The 23,244-nt window shown below is 35.1% G+C and overlaps 1 protein-coding gene across 4 annotated transcripts in view; it reads right to left on the reverse strand.

Annotated features, from left to right (window-relative positions):
* Positions 1-23,244, reverse strand: part of GRB10 (growth factor receptor bound protein 10) — a 270,769-nt gene that overhangs the window by 158,522 nt on the left and 89,003 nt on the right. For 2 of the 4 annotated variants that reach the window (XM_074198291.1, XM_074198292.1), the window contains exon 2: positions 10,941-11,095. The exons of the other annotated variants lie outside the window; for them this stretch is intronic. The gene's annotated coding sequence lies outside the window, so the exon portion shown is untranslated. The remainder of the gene's footprint in view (positions 1-10,940; positions 11,096-23,244) is intronic. 4 annotated transcript variants of the gene reach the window in all.

Consider the following 23,244-nt stretch of genomic DNA (forward strand, 5'->3'; position numbering starts at 1 on the left):
AGCATTCTATTTGAAGTTAAAAGGACCTGACCTGATGTCCTGAATATTTCACTTCCTAACCTCTCTGGGTCTCAGTTTATTCATGTTCAAAAAAGAGGAGGATGGAGATTGACATCATCATCATCAATATCACCATTAATTTCTTTCTTCCTTTCTTCTTCTACTTCTTGTTTTTTCCACTGTGCAAAGCAAACATCAACATCATCATCAATTATTTCTTCCTCCTCCTCCTCCCTCTCCTTCTCCTTCTTCCTTCCTCTTCTTCCTCTTCCTCTTCTTCTTCTTCTCCTTCTCCTTCTCTGTGTGTCTTCTTTTTGTGTATATATCTCTCTCTTTATTTCTTTTTCTTTCTTCTCCCTGCCCTTACTGGTGCCTGTCTTCATTAATAACAACAATAATGATGGATACTGATTGTCCTTGTAGTAAGGGAGATCTGGGTTCAAATTCACACTTTGATACCCACTAGCAGTGTAACCTTGCCCCAGATAACTCTCTTAAGACTATAATATATGAGCTTTGATTGAAAAAACTTTCACTCTGAGTTTCTTACACAGATGAAATTATAACCCATACCAAGAAATTATAATAACTGACTTTATAAACATATCACCTTAAAGTTCGGAACTTCATTCTCTCTCACAAATTAAGAAACTCACAAAACAAAAAAGATACAGGAACTAGTTTGAATACTCCCTTTAATACTTACTATCAATTTAACCTTGGCCAAATCACTTAACTTCCCTGCCTCAGTTTCCCCATCTATAAAGTAAAGAGTTTGGAAAATGTACCTCTGAGATCTTTTTCCCCTCTATGATCATAAGAACCTATTTGGTTTTTGACTTATGTGTCTCATCAGAGCCTCTCATTGAGCTGAGGGCACATTAAAACTCTCAAATATGGTTTTACAAGTGCTATCAAACTTGGCCCTCAAATTAATTCCAAGTGCACAACTCACAATGCACAATTTATAATTCAGGGGCGGCTAGGTAGCGCAGTGGATAGAGCACTGGCCCTGGAGTCAGGAGCACCTGGGTTCAGATCCAGTCTCAGACACTTAATAATTACCTAGCTGTGTGGCCTTGGGCAAGCCATAACCCCATTGCCTTACAAAACCCTAAAAAAAAAACCCCCAAAACAAAAAAAAATTTATAATTCAATACTTTTAAGAATTCCATGATCAGTGCAAACCCTCCCTCCACCAATACAGATCATAATATCTAGCAAATTACCTTTCTGACGTGCCAAAAAATCCCCATAAAAAATATACTTTAACTAACCTGGTTCTGAGTTTCTCTGAATTTAACTTAGCTAGTCCTCAGATACCAGATATACAGTGTGCAACTGGACCCATGACTAAAACCCTTCCATCTTAGTAGGGGCTGTCATTGCTTGTATTGTTTTGGTGTATCCTTTGCTTTTGAGCTGTCTTCATCTCACCTTGAGGTGATACAACAATTCCTTATAATTCACAAAGGTCATAAGATTCAAGGGCACAACTGTTCATTCAAAATGCATAATTCATCTATATTATAACTTGCAAAGAATGGGATGAGGCCAGCGGCTTTATCTTCATCCAACATTTTCTGTAAGGGCTGAACCTGGTAGAGCAAATTTGTCATCTGAAGGAATCATTTTTAACTTCACGCCACCAATCAACCCAGCCCTTTCCACCGATGAGTGGGATCACACAATTCCCAAGTGAGGCTGGATTTGAATTCAGATCTTCCTGACTCCAGGCCCAGTCACTCTATTCACTTTACCACTATATCATCATAGCTTCACTCTTTTGAAACTCATAACAATCCTTGAAATACATTATTATTTTCAATTTATAGATGAGGAATCTGAAGCAGTCAAAGACAGCAATGCCTGAGGTTGGATTTGAGCTCTGGTCTTTTTTTTTTTATTTAAGGCAATTGGATTAAGTGACTTACCCAAAGTCACACAAGTGTCTGAGGCTGGATTTGAACTCAGATCCTCCTGACTCCAGGGTCAGTGCTCTATCCACTGCGCCACCTAGTTGCTCCCACTCTGACCTTTCTAACATCAGGTTCAGTGTCCTATCCACTCCTGCTCTAAATCTTTAATCCTAGAACCTAACTTTGTCATTTCATTTACCATGATACAATAAACAGGAAGAATCTTAGAATAAGAGAACCTAGATTCAAATCCTACCACTACCAGTTATTTATTGAGTAATCATAACCATCATTTGATCATTCTAGCCTCAGTTTGTTTATTTGTAAAAGGAAAGGGGATGGGGCGGCTAGGTGGTGTAGGGGATAAAGCACCGGCCCTGGAGTCAGGAGTACCTGGGGTTCAAATCCGGTCTCAGACACTTAATAATTACCTAGATGTGTAGCCTTGGGCAAGCCACTTAACTCCATTTGCCTTGCAAAAAAAAAAAGAGGGGTGGAACTAAATGACTTCTAGGATCCCTTCTATCTCTAAAATGTTCTAAGGAACATCTACAGCTATATTCTTCATTTTACAAATGAAGAAGCAAACTGCCTTGCCCCCAATTTTTTACTCAAACAGTAAATGGCAAAGCTCAGATTGATACTTAGGTTTTCTGTACCCATCACATGGCCAAGCCTTTCCTGATTCCTCCCAGGAGTTAGTTTTTGCTCCTTTAGTCAATTTGCTTTATTTACTTATGGTTACCTGTGCTATTCCTCAGTAGAATAAGTTCTTTGAAGCAAAGTGTAATCACAACCTGGTTTGATACCCCAGAGTAGACACCGAACAAATGTTTTTGGTTATTCAATATTTTAAAGCAATGATTATATTTTTTATTTTTTCTGAGCACATTTTTGCATTTCTATCAGAAAACTAAATGATGATTGAGTCACTGTATTTATCAAGGTTAAATGACTTTATTTGTGAAAGAAAAGAGATGAACCATTTCCAACTCAAAAGGTAATCCCAACTGTAATATTTCTTGTGTACTATGTTCATAAAATAATAATTATTAACTAAAAGAAAATTATCCATGGTGAATTTTTAAAAACTGTAACAGAATCCAAAGTAAGTATAACTTCTGAATTTTGAATTAACTTTTCCTAATAAGCATTTTCTATATTTCTAAAAATGGGATAAATTTTAAAATCACCTTTCCTTTCTTCTTAGACTAGAAAAATGTTAAATTTGTCTATTTTTTCAATCCCACAGTTTCATGCTCTCCTTCCCACTTTAAAGTGAAGCAGTTAAACTAAAAATAATATCTTCTCTGAATTTCTCATGGCTAGCTCCTGCCCTTTTCCTATGCCCATAGCAGAGCCTAACTTGTACAATATAACATCACAAATGATTGTGCAAAAACTGTTAGTAAAAAAAAAATGTTATAGGGAGCAGTTACACAGGCACAATGTTACAAGATGATAAAATTATAGTAAAGCAAGGTTTCAAAATTCATAATGGAATTTGGTAATAATGTACAATTGATGAAGTTTGAAAACGAAAATTTGAGCAAAACTTGGTATTGAATGTCTGTATCCTAGTTATCTTTTCATTTACTCATATTCCTTGCCCATAAAACTATCAGAATAGAAAATGTGTTGTTTGTCTTTTCTGTATTCTGAGAGCTTAGAATTTTGTCACAGGACACAAAGGAGGTTCCTGATAAATATTAAAAGAAGAAAATAGAGGAAATATGAGAAGCTGCTGTTACTACTTTAATGGTTTCTGATAATGAAGCTGTTTAAAAATGACTTCCCTCTGTGAATGGAATCACTTTGTTTTAAATGTCACCAGCCAAGATATATCCTTTGAACTGTATTCTGTTAACTGTGAATCACACAGTGTATGTGGTATTTTGAGGGCAAAACTGTTGAATGGTCATGTCTCACTGTTCTTTCAAAGTTATGAACTGACCCTAGTTGATACCACTTCTGAAAATTCTGGTAAGAATTTAGTTGTTGGTCATCAAAGTTAAGGCAATGTTTTTTAAACTTTCCCAAAGAGTTACATAAATATGCTGTCTCAAAATATACACACACACACACACACACACACACAGACACTTATGTAAAAACATCACATTTACCCAAAGTTAAAGCAATGTCTTTTAAACTTTGCCCAAAGAGTTACATAAATATGTTGTCTCAGAATACACACATACACACACACATATACATACACACATATATATTTATGTAAAAACACCATTTACCCAAAGTTAAAGCAATGTCTTTTAAACTTTGCCCAAAGAGCTACATTAATATGTTGTCTCAAATATATACGTTATATATATATATATTTATCAAATATATAAAAACATCTCACATTTACTCAAAAGGAAAATTTTTTTCCCATCTAATTTGAAACTGAGTCTTAAATTTATCCCTGAATGACATCTAGTGGCAAAAGTAGGTAATTTCAAGTTATAAATCTTGAAAGAGGAAGAGAAAGAAGATGGGTAAAGCAAAGAAAACGCAGAGGGAGACAAAAGAAGAGTGCTCAACAGTATCATGGAATCTGAAATTGTCAGCATCCTTCCTGAAATGTAGAGATCAGAACTAAACAAAATGGACCACATATGCTCCAACCAAAGGAGCATACAGGACCTATCATCACCTTTAGCCAATAGCTTATCTTGTTGCAAACTAAGTCAAAATGGTTCTTTAGCTTTGCCAGATCACACTGTTGTCTTGATGGAGTTTGCTGCCCATTGAAGCTCTAGATTTCCCCCAGAAGAACTCCCCAATAACCAACTTCATCCTCCCCCAATAGTAAATACTTGCTAATTCATATCATGCTATTACAAAGCTGATTTCCCCATTAAATTTCATCTTATTAGATTTGGCTCCAATATTCCAGTCTGGGGAGATTCTTACAAAGTCACATTTTGTCATGTCTGTTCCTTCTAGTTTTGTGTCACTGGTAGATTGGAGAAGTAGATTTCCTATGGATGACTTAAAGGGTTAGGTGTTAATAAAAATGTTTGGCAGAGTTGGATGTTACTAAAAAATGTTAAGCAATGACACAGGACCAAGCATGGATGCCTGAATCAATGACTTTCCTTCAAGATGATACAGAGCCAGTTGGAGCAGGTTGCTCAACCAGGTCTGAATCTACCATAAGCTACTTTGTCATCAAGCTTATAGCTCTCCACATTATCTACAAGAATAACACGAGAGGATTTACCTACATTTCATCAAAGTACGTGACAAACTGCATACAGGATGATCCTGATTTAGTAATCCTGGTAGAGGAGAGGAAGGAGGAGGAGAAGGAGGAGGAGGAGGAAGGAGATTGGTACAGAAAAAGGACTCTGACAAAATTTAAAGAAGCTAGCCAGTAGGTCAAAAAATTTTAATGAAATTATGCTCTAACTTGTTTTATGGAAAATAAAGATGTTAATTGTTATACTTCATCAATAAATTAGAAAAGTGTGAGAGAAATTAAAAGTTTAATAAAGCTCAATGCAAATTTTTATTAAAAACCTACCATTTTCAGAATACTGTTTATACAATGGGGTAATATATTCAATTTAAATATGACATGATCTTTGCTCTTAAGAAACATATCTCTGAAAGACATTCAGAAATAAAGGCTTAAGAAATGCTCCATTTCTACTTTCATGAATGGAACTCTGGTTTCCCAAAAGACGTAAAAAGAAAAAATAAAAGTGAAGATAGCAAAAAGAATAAATGAGGGAACAGCTGAGTGGTGTAGTAGATAGCATTGGTCCTAGAATTAGGAGGAACTGAGTTCAAATTCTGCCTCAGACACTTGAAACTTACTACCTACCTGTGAGACCTTGGGCTAGTCACCCAACCAAAAAAAAATTTAAAAAGCATTTATTAAACTGTGACCCTGGGTAAATCACCTAATTTCTGCTTGCCTCAGGTTCCTCATCTCTAAATGCTAGTTATTATAATAAATTTCCTATGAAACAATAATATTCCAGACAGACATAGCAGTAAGTACTTTAAAAATATTATAACATTTTTATCTCACAACTCTGGGAAGTAGATGCTATTATTGCCCTTATTCTACTGTTGAGGAAACTGAGGCAAAAATATTGAAAAATTTGCTCCATCACACAGGTATTAAGTCTCTAAGGACAGATTTGAACTCATCTTCCTGACTCTTGGTCCAATGCTAATGCTCAATAATAATGCAATTTGATATCAGACCTAGAGTGAGCAGACTATGTAAATTTACAACTGAAAGGAAACAGCAAAAAAAAAAAAGCAAGAGAAAAACTCAACAAAAACTAGAAGACTTCCTGTTGAATGTGTTTTAGAGGGAAAATCTAGGCCTTATCTAGTTTCAAGGTTAGTTCTCTACTAGAAAAATAATATTGGTTCTTACCCATCTCATGATATAACTATATCAAGTCTATATAGCTGTATTGTAACAGAAAAATTAAATATTTTTCCATAAAACAAATGCAGTTATGATTAGAACAATCACTGACAGGGGACTATCATTGTACAAAGTTTCTTTGATAAAGATTGCATAAGAAACAAGACACATAAGAAACTGATTCAAAATTTATAAAAACAAGAGTCATTCTCCAAATAGTTTTTTAAAAAAATCCAAGCTATATGGTATATACTAATCAATTAGTAAGATGGAAAAATGTCCCCAAATCACTAATTGATTAGAAAAAGTAAAATTAAACCAAGTCACACTCAACAGATTGGCATTTTAAAAGAAAAGAACAATTGCAGAAGGGGCTACAGGAAAACAGATATGTTCATATACTTTTGATAGAGCTGGGAATTTGTCTAGGTATTCAAATGAGCAATTTGGAAATATATCCAAAAAGCTATTATAGGGTACATGCCTTCTGACTCAGGTATATTACCACCAATACACATAATCTCCAAAAGGCCAAAGAATGAGGGAAAGGATCTATAAGGACCACAATATCAACAGTGACTCTTTTTGTAGTAGCAAAGAAATTATGGAAATTATGAGGGGAAAGATGCCCATCTACTGGGGGGGGAAAGGCAGAACAAATTATAGTATGTGGATGTAATGGAATATTATTATTTCATAGGAAATTTATTATAATGATAGCTAATACTTATGTATTGCCCCCCCCCCTTTTTTTTAGTTTTTGTAAGGTAAATGGGATTAAGTGGCTTGCCCAAGGCCACTGAGGCCGGATTTGAACTCAGGTCCTCCTGACTCCAGGGCCAGTGCTCTATCCACTGTGCCACCTAGCCGCCCCTATATATCCCCATTTTACAGCAAAGGAACTTGAGGCAAGTGGAGGTTTGGAGAACTGGCCAGGGTCACGGTGTAAGTTTCTAAGTAAGTTTCTGAGGTTTCTGCTTATAAGTTTCAGAGGGCAAATTTGAATTCAAGTCTTCATGACTTCAGGCCTAGTCCTTTATCCACTGGGCCAAAGGACAGAAGGGATGGTTTCAGAAAAACAAGGAAGACCTAAATGAATTGATGCAGAATAAAGTCAACAGAACCAGGAGAACAATTTGTACAATAACAAGGAAAATCAACAACTTTGAGGGCTTAGGAATTCTGATCAATGGCATAACCAGCTATGATTCCAGAGTACTAGAGGTAGATGAATCACTTCATAGACAAATGGGAATTTGTTTTGTTCTATTACACATGTAATAAGGGCTTTGTATTTATTACATACTGATGCTCATATCATAATAATATTCTATTACATGTATACCACAAATTGTTTATTATATGTATTTTTAAAATAGTATACTACTGTTTACTGAGAAGCTATAAGGACCAGTGGATAAAGTTAAGTTAGGAAGACTTGTTTCATTTTCCACCTCTGATAAGGAATGATTGTACTATCATGGGCAAATCACTTTATTTGTTAGGATCAAAGACAACTCCCTAAGATCAAAAATTGCCGGGGTGGGGGGGCGGAGTGGAAGTGTGAAGGGAAGAGGAGTGCTCTGATCCACACTTGTAGAAGGAATTTTCTCACCTGGGAGTTCTTAAACCAATGAAATCTCAGGTCCAGTCCCTATCCCATCAGACAATATACGCAGAAAGCTATGTCAACCTAAGGGTGTCTGACAGTAACAGGAGAGTTAATGGTTAAAGTTTCACTGTGAGGATTTATGGAGCTCTACAAACTATAAATCAGAGTTTGATTTATTGTTTTATGAGTGGTCTAGACCATCATCAAACACACAAGAGAATCAGGAAGCCAGATTAAAATGTAATTGGGAAATAATTAACAAAATAAATAGTAATGCATAGAAAGCAGTTACAGTTAACACGTGATTTTCTTTTTTTAATACTATTTTTTTTTTTTTTTTTAGTTTTTGCAAGGCAAACGGGGTTAAGTGGCTTGCCCAAGGCCACACAGCTAGGTAATTATTAAGTGTTTGAGACCGGATTTGAACCCAGGTACTCCTGACTCCAGGGCCGGTGCTTTATTCACTGTGCCACCTAGCCGCCCCTTTAATATTATTTTTCAACTACAAGTAAAGATAATTTTTAACATTTATTTTCCCCTTCCCTGTTTAATATTCAGGCTGAAAGCATCCTTATATAGGGATTAATATCCCCTTTTTCTATCTGAATTTGACACCACTATTCAAGATTAAGAAAGTAAAAAAAGGTTTAAGAAAGTGATGGGAGAAAATGTTAATAAGCTTAAAGCTTTGCCAGTCATACTTTTTTTTTTGGTTCCTTTTTTGTAAGGAAATAGGCCTAAACAATTTGCTCAAGGTTACAACAGCTAAGTAAGTATTAAGTTTCTGAGGCCACTTTTGAACTCAGGTCTTCCCGACTCCAGAGTTAGTACTCTATCTATCCACTGCAACACCAAACTGTCCACACTCATTTATTTTTTAAAGCTAATTGTGAAATATTTACTAATGTACCCCTGCCATATAGCTCTAATAATTTAAAAGATTAATTAATTAATGGAAGGTATTTAGAAATTAGAGGAAGTCACAAGGTACATTTTGTGGTACATTATGATACATTTGCAATAACAAATGAAAACATAAGAGTCTGCATAAAGGCTAAAAAGAAGTTCAATAAAAAGAACCCTGGGATAGAGTCAGAAGACCTGAGTTCTAGTACTAGATCTGCCTTATTTTATCACGGGAGCCTCATACTTTTTTCATCAGTATATGGACAAGATAATCTCCAATGTCACTTAAGAGTCTAGTATCCTCTCACTCTATTTCCATGGCTCAGTATTGAAACTGAAATGGCATCGATTTCTTCATCTTGATCCACGAAAACATGCTTTACAAAAAGTAATATAACCAGGGTCACTAATTTATTTCCAAATGGTATTTGTACAGCAGTATCTATAAATCAAATAATCAGTAAGAAAGCTACTCAACTGCTGATTAGAAAACCTGGATTCTTTAAGCTGCTTAAGAATATTAAAAATTTCTCCAAAGAATACAATTCTAGGAAAGAAAAAGAAAAAGAATTGCTACCACCCTAAACTGGGTTATTTCTCTGAATTCAAAATCCAGAGTTATCCTCTGAATTGCAACAAAATATGCTGTCTTATCACAACAAACACCTAACTTCCATCTAAAAATAAATTATGACTATTTTTATTAGATAATCCAGCTGTTTCAGTGATATAAACATTCACTCTAACATTTCAAGTAAGGCAATCTTTAAATGCTTAAATGTACCGTTTCTCCTTTTCATTGAGAATCAATGGATTCACCAAGATGCAAGAAAATACATTTTAAACATATGGAAAAAACCTTCTTAGAAAACCAGTACTTCTATTTGAAAAACTAGGTGTTTTTTGAGATAAAACTTATAGTACACTATATTCTTCCCAAAAGGCACTGATAATTAATGTGTGAAGTAACAAGAGAAAGGAGGATATCTGTTGAAAAATGATTTAGGAAAGCAAAGGCTTGTGTTCAATTAAATGAATGTTCAAATGGGAACAGTAGTAACTTTTTTTGTTTTCCTTTCATAAAGATAGCTATTTGCTAAAGAAAATTCAATTAGGAATAATAGATGCTTCCAGACCCAGTATAGCCCCCAACTGAGCAGAAGGAAGGAAATTCCAACAAAGGAAAAAGAAGTGACTTTGAATGCTAATTCACTAAAATTGGAAAGAAAATTCAGGTGAGAAAAATTCATTCCTAACATTTAAGGAGACTGCAGGTCATCTTACCCTCACAAACACCCTTTCACTCCAGATCCAATAGTGAAACAATTAGATCAAGATTCTAAGAGACTTTCCTGGACACTTCTGATTGTAAACTTTTCTATAAACTCCTCGATTTTGTTGTTGTTTAGTCTTTTTTTGTGATCCCATTTAGAATTTTTTGGGGAAAGATACTAGAATGGTTTGCCATTTCTTTCTTCAGTAGATCCAGTCTGTCAGGCTAAGTGACTTGCCCAGGGTCACACAGCTAGGATATATCTAAGGCAAAATTTGAACTCAGATCTTCCTGACTCTAGGCTCAGTATTCTATACACTGAGCTATCCCCCTGACTCCAAACTACTCATTAGAAGACATGAAAATGAAAAGTTTTTAGTTCCAGGAATTTAATCAAATTCTTCAACTCTTTATCATGAAAAATAATAGCTGACATTATAGCATACTACTTTATTTTTCTCCCACAACAACACTTATCAGGAATGATTGCCCCCATTTTACAGATTTGGAGGAAAAAAAAAGGTCAGAGAGGTTAAGTAGCCTTTGATTCTCCATTCCTAGCAATCCTCATATGTAATTTGCTGGAAGCTTAGAAAAGACAACTATTATATTAATTGAGCCCCCATTAAGTTATCTCATCTCAGCTGAATCCTCGTGGCTTCAAATTTTTATCATTTTGAATTTTCATTATTAATGAATTTCCCTCCCCTCAAAAGCTTCTTTCTCCTCAATCTATCAATCAATAAGTATCTATTAAGCATAGGGTCCCATTTCATCAGTCCCATCTTCTCCATTTATATGGACACCACCCTAGGTCCAGCCCTCATTACTTCTCACCTGGACTACTGCATTAGCATCCTAATAGGTCTCCCTTCTTCCAGCCTCTGCCCTCTCCAATCCATCCTTCACAAAGTTGCCAAAATAATCTTCCTAAGGTACAGGTCTGACCAGTCACTTCTTTGCTCAAAAACACTTCAGTGGTTGCCCAGGGCCTATAGGATAAAATACAAAATCCTTAGCCTAGCATTGAAGTTTCTCCACGATCTGCCTCCCATCTATCTTTCCTGGTTTATTTCACTGTACTTCAAGAACTCTACATTCAAGACAAACTGGTTTAACTGAATTACTGAATTTTATGGCTTCCAGACTACCCAGACCCCCTCCATTCCTACTCCCACCCCTAACCCTTTTCCTTCTTCCTAATCCTAAATGGCTCTGTTTATAGTATCTAAATTAGGTAGGAGTTATCAACTACAAGCCTTTATATTGAGATGGAAAACCACTAGGTCACAAAGATTATGCCAAGATACTGCTGACCCCACAGGGCAGAGCCATCTGACTTTTGGGTCTTGCTTTAGCTGCCATTCTGTTGTGGTCTCAGGCTATCTGCCTTGTAGGTGAACTCTTTTTCACAGTCAACCATAAGAGCTCTGAACTGTCTCATTTTTTTTTTCTCTATCTGTATTATCAATTCTTAAAGTAGTTTTAAATTTTAATTCATTCAGTAATAATAGTAAAGAATAATAATAACATTTATATTGTATGTACTATGGTCATATTTAGGAAGAGCAAAGCCACACTGTATCTGACAATTATTTTCATGTTACCTTCCTCTAATCTTCAAAAGAATTGGTTCTTAAATCTGAACTGGAACCAGTGATAGAGCTCTACTTTCCCTTTGGTCTCTAGAAGAATTACTATTAGTGGCACAACCTGAGTGAAATGTTCCATGTTGTGGACTTCGAGTAGCAAAACAAAGATTACATGAGTGTTTGTATTTCTATTGTTTCTGATAAGACTATTCCAAAAATATGAAGCACGTGTCTTCACCTTTCACTGCTCATTTTTCTTTTTTTTTTAATAAGATTTTTTTCCCCTAACATGAGTTTTTCCCTACTGATGGGGGGATTTTCCAAATAATCCTCTTGCCACCATTACTAACCACATTAAAGCCCCCCACAAAATTAAGGAGCCTTTTAAATGAAATCCAGAGTCATGCAGAAAATACCATTCTAACCATCCATTCTTGAAAAACAATGGGGATTAAAAATAGATGGGCTTATTGATATCAGAATGGAAAATAATAGAAGATCAAGGTAGATCACATTTGGAAAAAAAATCAACAAATGACTTTCTATGATTTCAAACTACTAGCTACCCATCACAAAGGTCCATCTCTTTAATATCAGTTTCCTACTCATGCTATGTGGCAGGAATTCTGAAACAATGATCCCTCAAAGCATCATAATTAGAAGTAGCCACAAAAGCAACCGAAGGATGACTATACAAGCCAGTGGCAGCCTATTACCAGCGAGAATTTGTTCTACAGAAGTGGTTAAACAACCTGAAGGAACCCAAGAGGTTGACTGGCTGTTTATCAAGAGTGAAAGACAAAAGAATTCTATAAGGTGGAAAAGGAACAATGGAAAATGACAAAGGGATTTTTTTTAAAGACATCAATTTAAAAAATTATTTTTAAAGAACAAAAGACAACCAAAAAAAAACCTGATATAAAAGAACCATAATGGCTTTGGATTCCAGTTGAGAATAAGTAATAGACAATAAATAAATAAGATGAGAAAGGATGAAGAGAGAGAACACAGATGACACCACAGATCCATTAAGTATATGAATTTCTGTGTTTTCAGCACAGCTTAAAAATCACAGAGTAATTGATATTCTTCAGAAACAAAAACAAGTTGTATTATTTTTATAAACTGGATTTATGCCGTTTCCCAGTTTTTCCTGGTTCATTCCATAGCCAAAAGAGCAGCACTTCGCTTAGCTTCACTCTCTCTCTGCCTCCAACTTGATACCCCAGCTTCTTTACTAGGGTCCTAAGCTCGTGATTCATGAAAAGTTCACCAATATCTATGTGCCACTGGACCCATCAGATGCAGTGAATAGAGCACCAGCCCTGGAGTCAGGAGGCCCTTAGGTCAAATCTAGTCTCAGATACTTACTAGCTGGGCAAGTCAATCAACCTTATTTACCTCAGTTTCCTCATCTATAAAAATGAGTTAGTGAAGAAAATATCAAAGTCCTCCAATATCTATGCCAAGAAAACCACAAATAGGATCACAAAGAGTCGGACTTAACTGAAGCAAATGAACAACACCTGGACCCGTCATCATGTACATCTTCAAGTTACTGCTATACCCTTCTTTGAACTCAGCAGTCCAGTTCTGGTCCAGGTGCTCCTATCTCTATCAACATTACAGATCCTAGAAACATATCAATAGGTTGTCTTATGATTCTACTTGCCACACTATGACTTCTCAAATCAAACACTTTTCCTAGGTCTTGAATCCCCTTTGAGTGCTCTCTTCCCCTACTGGAATGTGAGATCCTTGAGGACAAGAACTAGCTTGTATTAGTATTTGTATCTAACACTGTATTCAGTACCTTACACAAAGTAAGCACTTAATAAAGGCTTTTTACACTCATTATAAATTATTACACTGATGAGTGATGAGAAATGTCAAGAATTATATGATTGCCTATTCCCTTTTACTGTTTCTCATGTCCTAAAGTCTAAAACAACTCTCCCATCACCACTAAATAAACTAGGTGGCTTCACACCAACAGGAAGGAATGGGTCACTATAACTCTAAAGTAATGAGACTAGTTTTTAGAGGTGCCACTAGTATAATGTTTTAAATATCAACCCAGGATGTAGAATTAGATTAATTTCATTATTTCACCTTGCCTTACATATTAACTATGTGAAAGAAGTCTGAAGAAAAGAATCTCAGAAAGTTCACATTCAAAATGTAGTCATTCTAAAATAATTATTTCAGTCTCTTAGATTTTCTGATGACAGTTTGGCCATAATTTCTAAGACAGAGGATATTGAATACTTGCAAAGAATGCAGGATACAAGGGAACTGATCAGAGCATGAGTAATGTCTTACAGATGCTGCAGAAGCTTGTCTAAAGGAAGCATGGGTTCTCTAACCAGATGTTCTGAAGCAATAAAAATGCCTTAATATTCATCATGTCCAAAACTGAATTCATTCCCCCCCAATCTCTGCCTTTTCAATTTTCCTATTTCATTTGATGAAACTAATATCCTCCCAGTCTTCCTCAACAGTGATTCTTCCCCTCTATTACCTCCCACATCCAATGCCCTATTAATTCTACTGTTGAAATTTCTTTTATCTGGCTATTCACCATCACGATTAAGTTCAGGCTTTCTTCACTTCTCAAATAGACTTTAGCCTTCTAACATATCCATCTGTCTCTAGTCTTTCCCCTCTCCTATCTGTCAAACAACTGTCAAAAAATAAATCAAGCAGGTTTTATAAGTAAAATAAAGGATATCATCAGAGAGATACATGACAAAGAAAGAAATACAAGCAAGGGAAAACAGCCAGTAGACAAAAATTCCAAGTCCCTCTTATATTCACATTATCAGGTGTTCCAGAACAAAAGAATCAAACACTGGGCTCAAGATGTCTGATTCCCCAGAGGGTTAAATCAGATTATAATGTAATTAGGGGGGCGGCTAAATGATGCAGTGGATAGAGGACCAGCCCTGGAGTCAGGAGGACCTGAGTTCAAATCCAGCCTCAGACACTTAATAATTACCTAGCTGTGTGACTTTTTTTTGCCTTGCAAAAACTAAAAAAAAAAATGTAATTAGGAAATATTTAAGAGAATAAATAAAAACACTGTGGACAATAGATAATATTATTTTGAGATTTTTCCAAGTTGATATGTGACCTGCTAGCTTAACTTCTGTCTTTATTTTTATACCACTGATCTAGAGAAGGATTCTAACACATTAGATGGATCCCCTTTGAAAGATTTATAAGAAGGTATAGGCAAGGGTAGCACAAGATATGAAAGAATGGACAGGTTTCTACTGACACCAGACATCACTGCAATCATAAACCTTTCATGGTAATAATAAATTAATAATCATTAAAATAATAACACCTTATTTGTTACCTTCAGGTCTTAAAAAATTGCTTTGTTTGCAATAACCACTAAGTTATTTCAGGTTCCTTCATTTTATTTGTTTGAGACACATTTATTAAGAGTCTACTTTGTTCAAATTCCCAACTCGGAAACTAGGGAGAGACACTATTTAGAAAACAAGCAACTTCTGCCCTCATGTGGCTTTTGGTTAATCTAATGAAGTTGAGATACAAAGAGATATGTGATATCTCTTCTGCTGCACTGAAGCAATACAAATTATGTGGCCCATAGAAATTAAGGAAGCATCACAATCAGGACTCAATCTAAGGCTGTCCATCATCAAGTCCAGTCCTCTTTCGCTTCCATAATTCTATCTCCAAGAAAGAAGTATTTGTTGATGAGAACAAATGGTTTTAGAAGCAGCTTGAATTCCTTCCTTGGACTTGATCATTTGCAAATAGAATCAGAGAATTTCAGACACTCTCATGGCACTTCTTCCTAAAGGTCTTCTCTGAATTCCCTGCTATGTGGGCATGATCATTCCCTCCCCTGAAATCTCTTAGTAGCTTCTACCTCTTTTAGATACTCATTTCTTTCTCTCTTGTATTCTAGTTATCCTTGTCTATACCTATAGTCTTCTTCTAGTTTGTAATCTCCTTGAGGGCATTCCTCTTTGAATATCCCTCTCATCCCTAGCAAAGCAACTGGCACGTAACAAGCTGAGATGAATGAGATAATTGATTAGGAAAAGATATTAGGGTTTAGGATGATGTAATTTTCTTATAAGAACAGGCTGAGTTCTTCCTCATTTCTGGGGTCTGCTGAGCAGTGAGAAGGAAGGTGGCCAAGGGTCACAGGCACAGAGCCAGGTAAATAGCATAAATGAGAAGCGGAAAGACCAGCTCCACAGCTTCAACCCCAGTTGTGGTCTTACCTTTGACCACTTGCTTATCTCCTGAGACTGAGACCTTCCTATCATAGCCAGAAATTAGAACATTTGAAAGGGATGCTTCCAAGGTAAATACAGGTTTGGTACTCACACTTGGAACATATAATCCATCAGATACATACAATAATTCATAGAAATGAAATTTTTTTTCCAGAGTAAAATAAAAACTCAAGTTGGCATTTAAAGCCCTCCACAACATGGCCCCCACCTGCTTATCTAGTCAGCTTTTAAGATGACTTGCTGGCTATTCACTGTAGGTTACATTCTCTCTCTCACATCCCTGCCTTTACATTTATTTACATTCATATACTGGGAGTCATCCTCTCCCTCAGTCCCTATACCCAATCAGTTGCCAAATCTTGATGTCTCCCTCTTGCACCTTCCCCTTACAACTACCACCTCTGTTGAGAACCTCATCATCTCTCATCTAGGTGGCTGTAATAGTTTCTTAGCCAATCCCCCTGCCTCAAGTCTCAATTCATTCTAATTCATCCTCCACAAAGATGATTGTTCTTAAGCACAGATCTGACCATGTAGTCCCCTATTCAACCAATTTCAGCAACTTTCCATTGTTCCTAAGATAAAACGGAAACTCTTCTGCTTGGCTTTTTTTTTTTCCACTTTTACAAGGCAGTCATGCAGCTAAGTAATTATTATATATCTGAGACCAGATTTGAACTCAGGTCCTTCTAACTCCAGGGCTAGTGCTCTGTCCACTGCACCACCTAGATGCTCCCTGATTGTCTTTTAAAGTCCTTCACTGTCTGACTCTAAACCATCAGGACAGACTCACTGGACATTATTCCCTATCTCTGGTTCTGAAATAAAGACAAATTAGCTTTCTCTTCCTCATTCACCATATTTCATCTCCTGTCACCAACTACCTGGAACTCTCATTCTACCAAAAACAAAGAACCTAGAAAACTCTTCATTTGTCACACTTCCAATTTCACCTATCAGAGGGTGAAATGTTGAATTGTCACTCTCAATTCCAGTTCTAACAATCAAGGATTGCCAGAGTGTAAAATGCAATAATTTTTATATAATTTGTACAGAAGCTACAGAGATGTTTGTTCAGCATAGTCTAACAAGAGTAGCAATATCATGAGTATTCAAATACCAAATGACAAAAAGTCTCTATAACCTCACACTTATAAATGAATTTGAATTTTATTCAACACAATTCGATTTCCATATTTATGAAAAAGCAAAGTATACACCTACATACTGACTCAAAAGTCTTACTATAAATATTGCACTTTGGGGGCAGAGTACATGTGTATATATGAGGATGTGTCCATACACATATAAGATATGGTATCTACTAATTTTACAAAAAGTAGGCTTACTTATTTACCTTGAGTCTTGCTATGTACTTTGTTAAATTTATACAAATCAAAATAACAACAGTTGGTATATGTGATACTTGGCATATTATTCATGAACTTACAAAGAGAAGTGACTAGCTCCTAAGTTGGAAACCACCATCCTAAGTGGAAACAATGAACTAGTGGAGATAGAGACATTTAAGAATCAGGAAAATCTGAAAAATCAAATATCACCCACAGGTGTTTTCTAGTAATAAGATTATAAGCAAGATACTTTATTTCTGAGTCTCAGTTTCTTCATTCATAAAAATGATGATACTAGTAACTTTTAAATAGATGTTATAGAATTGGAAGAGATAATGTACATCATTTTGTAAATCACAATGCATTATATAAATCTACTACTACAACTGATAAAATATCTCATTGAACTTCTTAACTAAATAGGAATAATGTGAGAGGTGGAAAAGAAAAACAATACAGTGTTATCTAAAAAACATGCTCTCTAAGAACACGAAGCTTATTTCATTTTCTTGCCCAAAATTAAAATTTCAGGGCAATTTCCAGAGTACATGACTATTATGTTTCCATCAATCACACTGCTGCCCTTTTCTTTCAACTATAAGTTCTTTAGTAGTAGAGAGACCTTTGTGGTACAATGAAAAGAACATTGGCTTTGAAACAAAAGACTTGGGCTCAGTTCCCACCTCTGCTCCTTACTGACTAACTGGGTGGCCTTGGGCAAGTCATTCATTCATCTACTTTTGGTTCTGTTTCATCAACTGTAAAATGAGGAAGCTGATGACCTCGATGGTCCTTCTGGCTCTTAATCTGTTATCCTATGAAATCTATTAGCATGAGAAAGAGAGAAATAAATATAGAGAAAGAACCAGAACAGCTAACAGTGCTAGGATAGACATTCTCTACAATTGAGATGCCATGGGACTTTACCAGAAATATAGTCAAAGTGACTAAAAATTAAATAGGAGGGAAAATTCAATTTCAAAGGTACTAATGGAACACTTAGAATATTTCCTTTTTCCTTGAGGGTCAATTTTAGGAAAAACTTACTAAATTTGATACAATATCCTGTCAACCTCATCTACTATAATTTCAAGTACTTTTTTTCTTTTCCTCTTTCCCTCTCTTTTTTTTTTCTCTTTACAAAAGTGCCAACATTGCTTTTTTTTTTTTAGCATCTCCCCAAACTGTACATAAGCATTTACTGTGCTCTGGGGAAACTGCCAGTGTGACATTATTTACTGTATGACTACTATTCAGTAATGAAGTATAAATGGACAACTATTTACTTCTGTTAATCACCAAAGAGATTTCCAAAAGCTGTGGCCTCAGAGCACAAGAGTCCCAATTTCCACACACAGCATCCAATCCTATTTGCCAAAAATCTGCTCCCAAAGAGGCAAGTGTGCAATCCTCAAGTGAAAGCCAGCAAAATGAAAGTCACAAGTCATTATTTGCCTAAAATGTTCTTTCAAAAAATGTTTTCAAATTGTTTCCCAGTTAAAAGGACTTGCACATTCCATTTTTAAAGTCTTTCCATAAACAAGCCTAATACTCAAATGTTAAGTGTCTGAAAATTATTGAAATATTTTTAATACTTTAAAGATAAATCATTATAACTTGGGAAATTAAGAAGAGAAGTTTCATGCTTCTATTACTTTTTCTTATTAGGAAACCAAGACTGGTACATTTTTCCTTTTCTAAGTAATGAAAGGTTTTGCTTCTTCTGTTGCTGCTTTTATTTTATTTTATTTTATTTTTGGCCAAAAGCAACTGGACTTGATCTTTGTCAATCAAAACTTATTTCCTACTTAAGACAGATCATTTTTCTTCTTCTGAATAGTAGACGTACACATAGAATGGATGTTGCATTGTTTCATACTTCTGTTAATTAAGTGAAATTTGTAATAGCACCAAACTCTAGGAAGGATAGTAAGCTCGTTATCCAGTACACTCAGGAACAGAGTATTCTCATGAACTGATTTTTCTTGCTTCTAGAATTAGCATGTATCTAAAATACAGAGAACTCATTTTCAAAGTATTAAAATCTAAGATATAACAATTAAAATTATATAAACAGAGGCAGCTAGGTGGCACAGTGAATAGAGCACCAGCCCAGGAGTCAGGAGTACCTGAGTTCAAATCCGACCTCAGACACTTAATAATTACCTAGCTGTGTGACCTTGGGCAAGCCACTTAATCCTATTGCCTTGCAAAAAAAACTAAAAAAAAATTATATAAACAATTAGTAGCAATACAGTACTTTAGTGTCTACAAGCTGTTTTACAAAAATTATCTCCTCTGAATTTCACCTATACAGAAAGTACATCTTTTACAGAAAACTGGAGATATAAAAGATTAAGTCCAAAAAGATTTATCCAAGATCACATGGCTACTAAGTGTCAAAGCTTCCTGATTCCAGGGTCTTGAACTCTATCCACTGGGACATCTAGCAACCAACTAATTAATAAACAAGATAATAAGCTATCATTTGTACTTTATCCTTCGTAACTAATTTATTTAAATTCTCCTAGATGATTAAAAATTTTCTACAGGATCCACAAGTGTGGGAGTCATTATTGTCAATAACAATCAATCAAATACTCACTAAAGCATTTTATTAGGCCAAATACAAAGACTGAAACTTTCCTTGCTCATAAAGGACTTACTTACATTCTGATGGGAGGAGACAAACAGAAAACTAAATTCCACACAAATTTAAATTTAATATAAAAACATAGACCACATAAATATAAATGAATAAATATACCTATACAGAAGGAAAATAGTTAAATACAAGGTCATTTGGAAAGGAAGATACTAACAGAGATATCAGGGAAGGTTTATGAAGAAAATGTTGCCTGCACTACAGTACAATAATCAATCCTGAAGGGCTGTAAAGTTTAGTGACAGAATACTGGGGTGGTTCAAACACTACATATAATCTTTTGTTTTATGTTTTCATTATGATTTTAATGGAGTTAAATAATATAATGATCCAAAGTAATACTTTCCAATCTTTTTCTTTTCTTTTTTTAAAGAAAGATTTTATTTATTTTGAGTTTTACAATTTTCCCCCCCATTCTTCCCTCCCTCCCCCCTCAGAAGGTATTCTGTTAGTGTTTACATTGGTTCCATGCTACACATTGATCTCAGTTGAATGTGATGACAGAAAAATCATATCCTTAAGGAAGAAAAATAAAGTATGAGATAGCAAAATTACATAATAATATAACACTTTTTTCCCCCCTAATTTGACAGTAATAGTCATTTGGTCTTTGTTCAAAGTCCATAATTCTTTCTCTGGATACAGATGGTATTCTCCATTGGAGACACCCCCAAATTGTCCCTGGTTGTTGCACTGATGGGATGAGCAAATTTATCAAGGTTGATCATCACCCCTATGTTGCTGTTAGGGTGTACAATGTTTTACTGGTTCTGCTCATCTTGCTCAGCATCAATTCATGCAAATCTTTCCAGGTTTCCCTGAATTCCCATCCCTCCTGGTTTCTGATAGAACAATAGGAAGACTAGATATAATCTTGATAAATTCAACTCTTTTAAATTAGTTTTTCTTGTAATATAAGGATGAAAACACCGAATTATGAACCCCACAGATGTTATTACATTATATATATATATATATATATATATATACATATATATGTATATATATATATATAACACTTATGTAAAATATCTTATATAAAAGATAGGCCTTTTTTCTTTTTTTTAACTTGTCCTCTCTTTTTATCCCCAAGAATCAATTTTTTTCCTCAAATATGACACTTCATCCTTTTAAATATCTTTCAGATTTACAATTTTTCTCTTCCATGCCAATGATTACTTTATTATACAACAACCTATTATCTGGTGTCTCCCTCTAGGTATATCTTGTAAGGTCACAGAATCTCAGAACTTTCAAAAATTGGAAGGGACTTCAGTGTTCATCAAGTCCCTACGTGCCCAAGAAGTAATCCCAAACTATATATATATAATATGCATCCAACAAGTGGGTCAAGGCTCTTGAAGACCTTAAGAACCCACTACTTTGCAAGGCAGTCCCAGACCACTTTGAGGAAACTAGTTTTTTGACCTAACATCTAACTTTTATTTATTTGCTTCTTTCTCATTTCCAGCCACTGCTTCCCAGTCTTGCTCTCTGGGGCTAAGTGGAACAAGTCTAATACAAGTCTAACACTCCCACACAATAACTCTTCAAATACTTGAAGACTTGATACCTTTCCTTTTCATACAGTGCCACTCAACTAATCTTTCTAAAAATGTCATTTAGATCATCCATTGTAGCACTCTTTTTGCTACCTGTCTCAGCAGACTGTAGCTGAATAGGTTTCAAAGCCCTCAATTCTATCTCTCCAACCTTTTCTTCACAAATTTCTCCAACAAGAGTCCTTGACCACAATGAGTTCCCTGAATATACTCTATTCGTAAGTATCTCAGAGGTCTTCTCTGTTGGAAGGGTCACCTTCAGTATATCTAGTTCAATTCTATCCCTACTATCTATTCTTCAACTATTATGGCCCTAACTACTCTATCTTGTCCTTACATTCTTTGTAAAATGGATGATTTCAATTATATAAAATTTAAAAAGGGTTAATAACATTCTTACTGCCCTTATGTTGGGCATAATACGGTTCACTATTCTTTGTTTTCTGCTTCATATTAGTATTAACATTATCTTTACATTTCTCTTGGAAATTATAAGTCTTATCAGTGGTCACAAGGCTTGAACCCAGATATCCTTGACTCCTAGGTTTCTCCTTATGCTGCCTTTGGATACAAAGGAGTTAACAGATATTCCTAATCTGATTGACTATATCATAAGTTTAATTAATAAGCAAAAATGCTAGTTAAGATATTTCTGAATATCAAACAAATCAATTTCTACACTTATAACTTAATCTACATGTATGACTTAAATCTACAATTTAATCTCATGCTGATTTGATTTCTTAGCTGTCCTATTATCAGTTTCTATTTTTTTTCAAAACCATTTCTTAATATTTGTACATTACTCTCTAAGGTCTGTCACTTTCAACCAGTAATCAGTAAAGTTGGAGTTTAAAACAATTTGGTTACTAAGTATTTCTTTTCTCCATCAATCTCCCTCTCTTTAACAATCTAATACATATCCTTAAAGTTTTTTATATATCTTATATAAACCGAACTCTATGTTGTTTAAAGGATCCAAAGTGTCTTCTATTAGATGTGTTGGTGGCAGTGTTTAACTTTTAAAAGGGGGGTCTGTGATATCTTTGAGTTAAATTAATTTAAATTTATTTCAAACTTTGAGAAAAGTTAATTTCTTTGGGATTATTAGGGTTTCCATAGACTTCCCCCCCCACTCTTTAAACTGCATAATTAAAAAGCTTACATTCACTTCTTGTAGACATTAAAAATATACTACAGAACCTTGAAAACTAAGAAACCAAAACCCAAAAGACTTATTTAAAAGTATCTAATGTTTCAAATACTGAAAAGCACACATCTTCCTTTTTAATTTTAGAGTCAGTTCCTATAACTAATTTCACTATCTTAGATAAGCAAAAAATAAATTTAGCAGTTGAAATATCTGAAGATAATTTTTGCAAGGGTTGTTCTAAAATAATGAAAAACTTTTTTGAGGTTTCCCCCCCCCAAGAATAAATGGTTTCTGTGAAACATTGATTGCCATGATCCTCCAAATTAAATGGTTGGCCCTTGAACAAGAAAGGGGGGGAGTGGAAGCAAAACATCCCCCAGTCCCATTCCTTTTATTAACTGAAAAATAAATGGATCTCACTGGAGGTGAGTTGGTTTCCTTTAGAATGTCTCCATCTCCCAAGTAGGGACTGTTTGATGATGTTGTTTCTTCTCTTCACTGGACTGGCAAACTCATTGAGGTCAGGAATATAATGTT

Source organism: Macrotis lagotis, chromosome 8 (assembly GCF_037893015.1).
Source record: "Macrotis lagotis isolate mMagLag1 chromosome 8, bilby.v1.9.chrom.fasta, whole genome shotgun sequence".
NCBI classification, from domain to species: domain Eukaryota; kingdom Metazoa; phylum Chordata; class Mammalia; order Peramelemorphia; family Peramelidae; genus Macrotis; species Macrotis lagotis.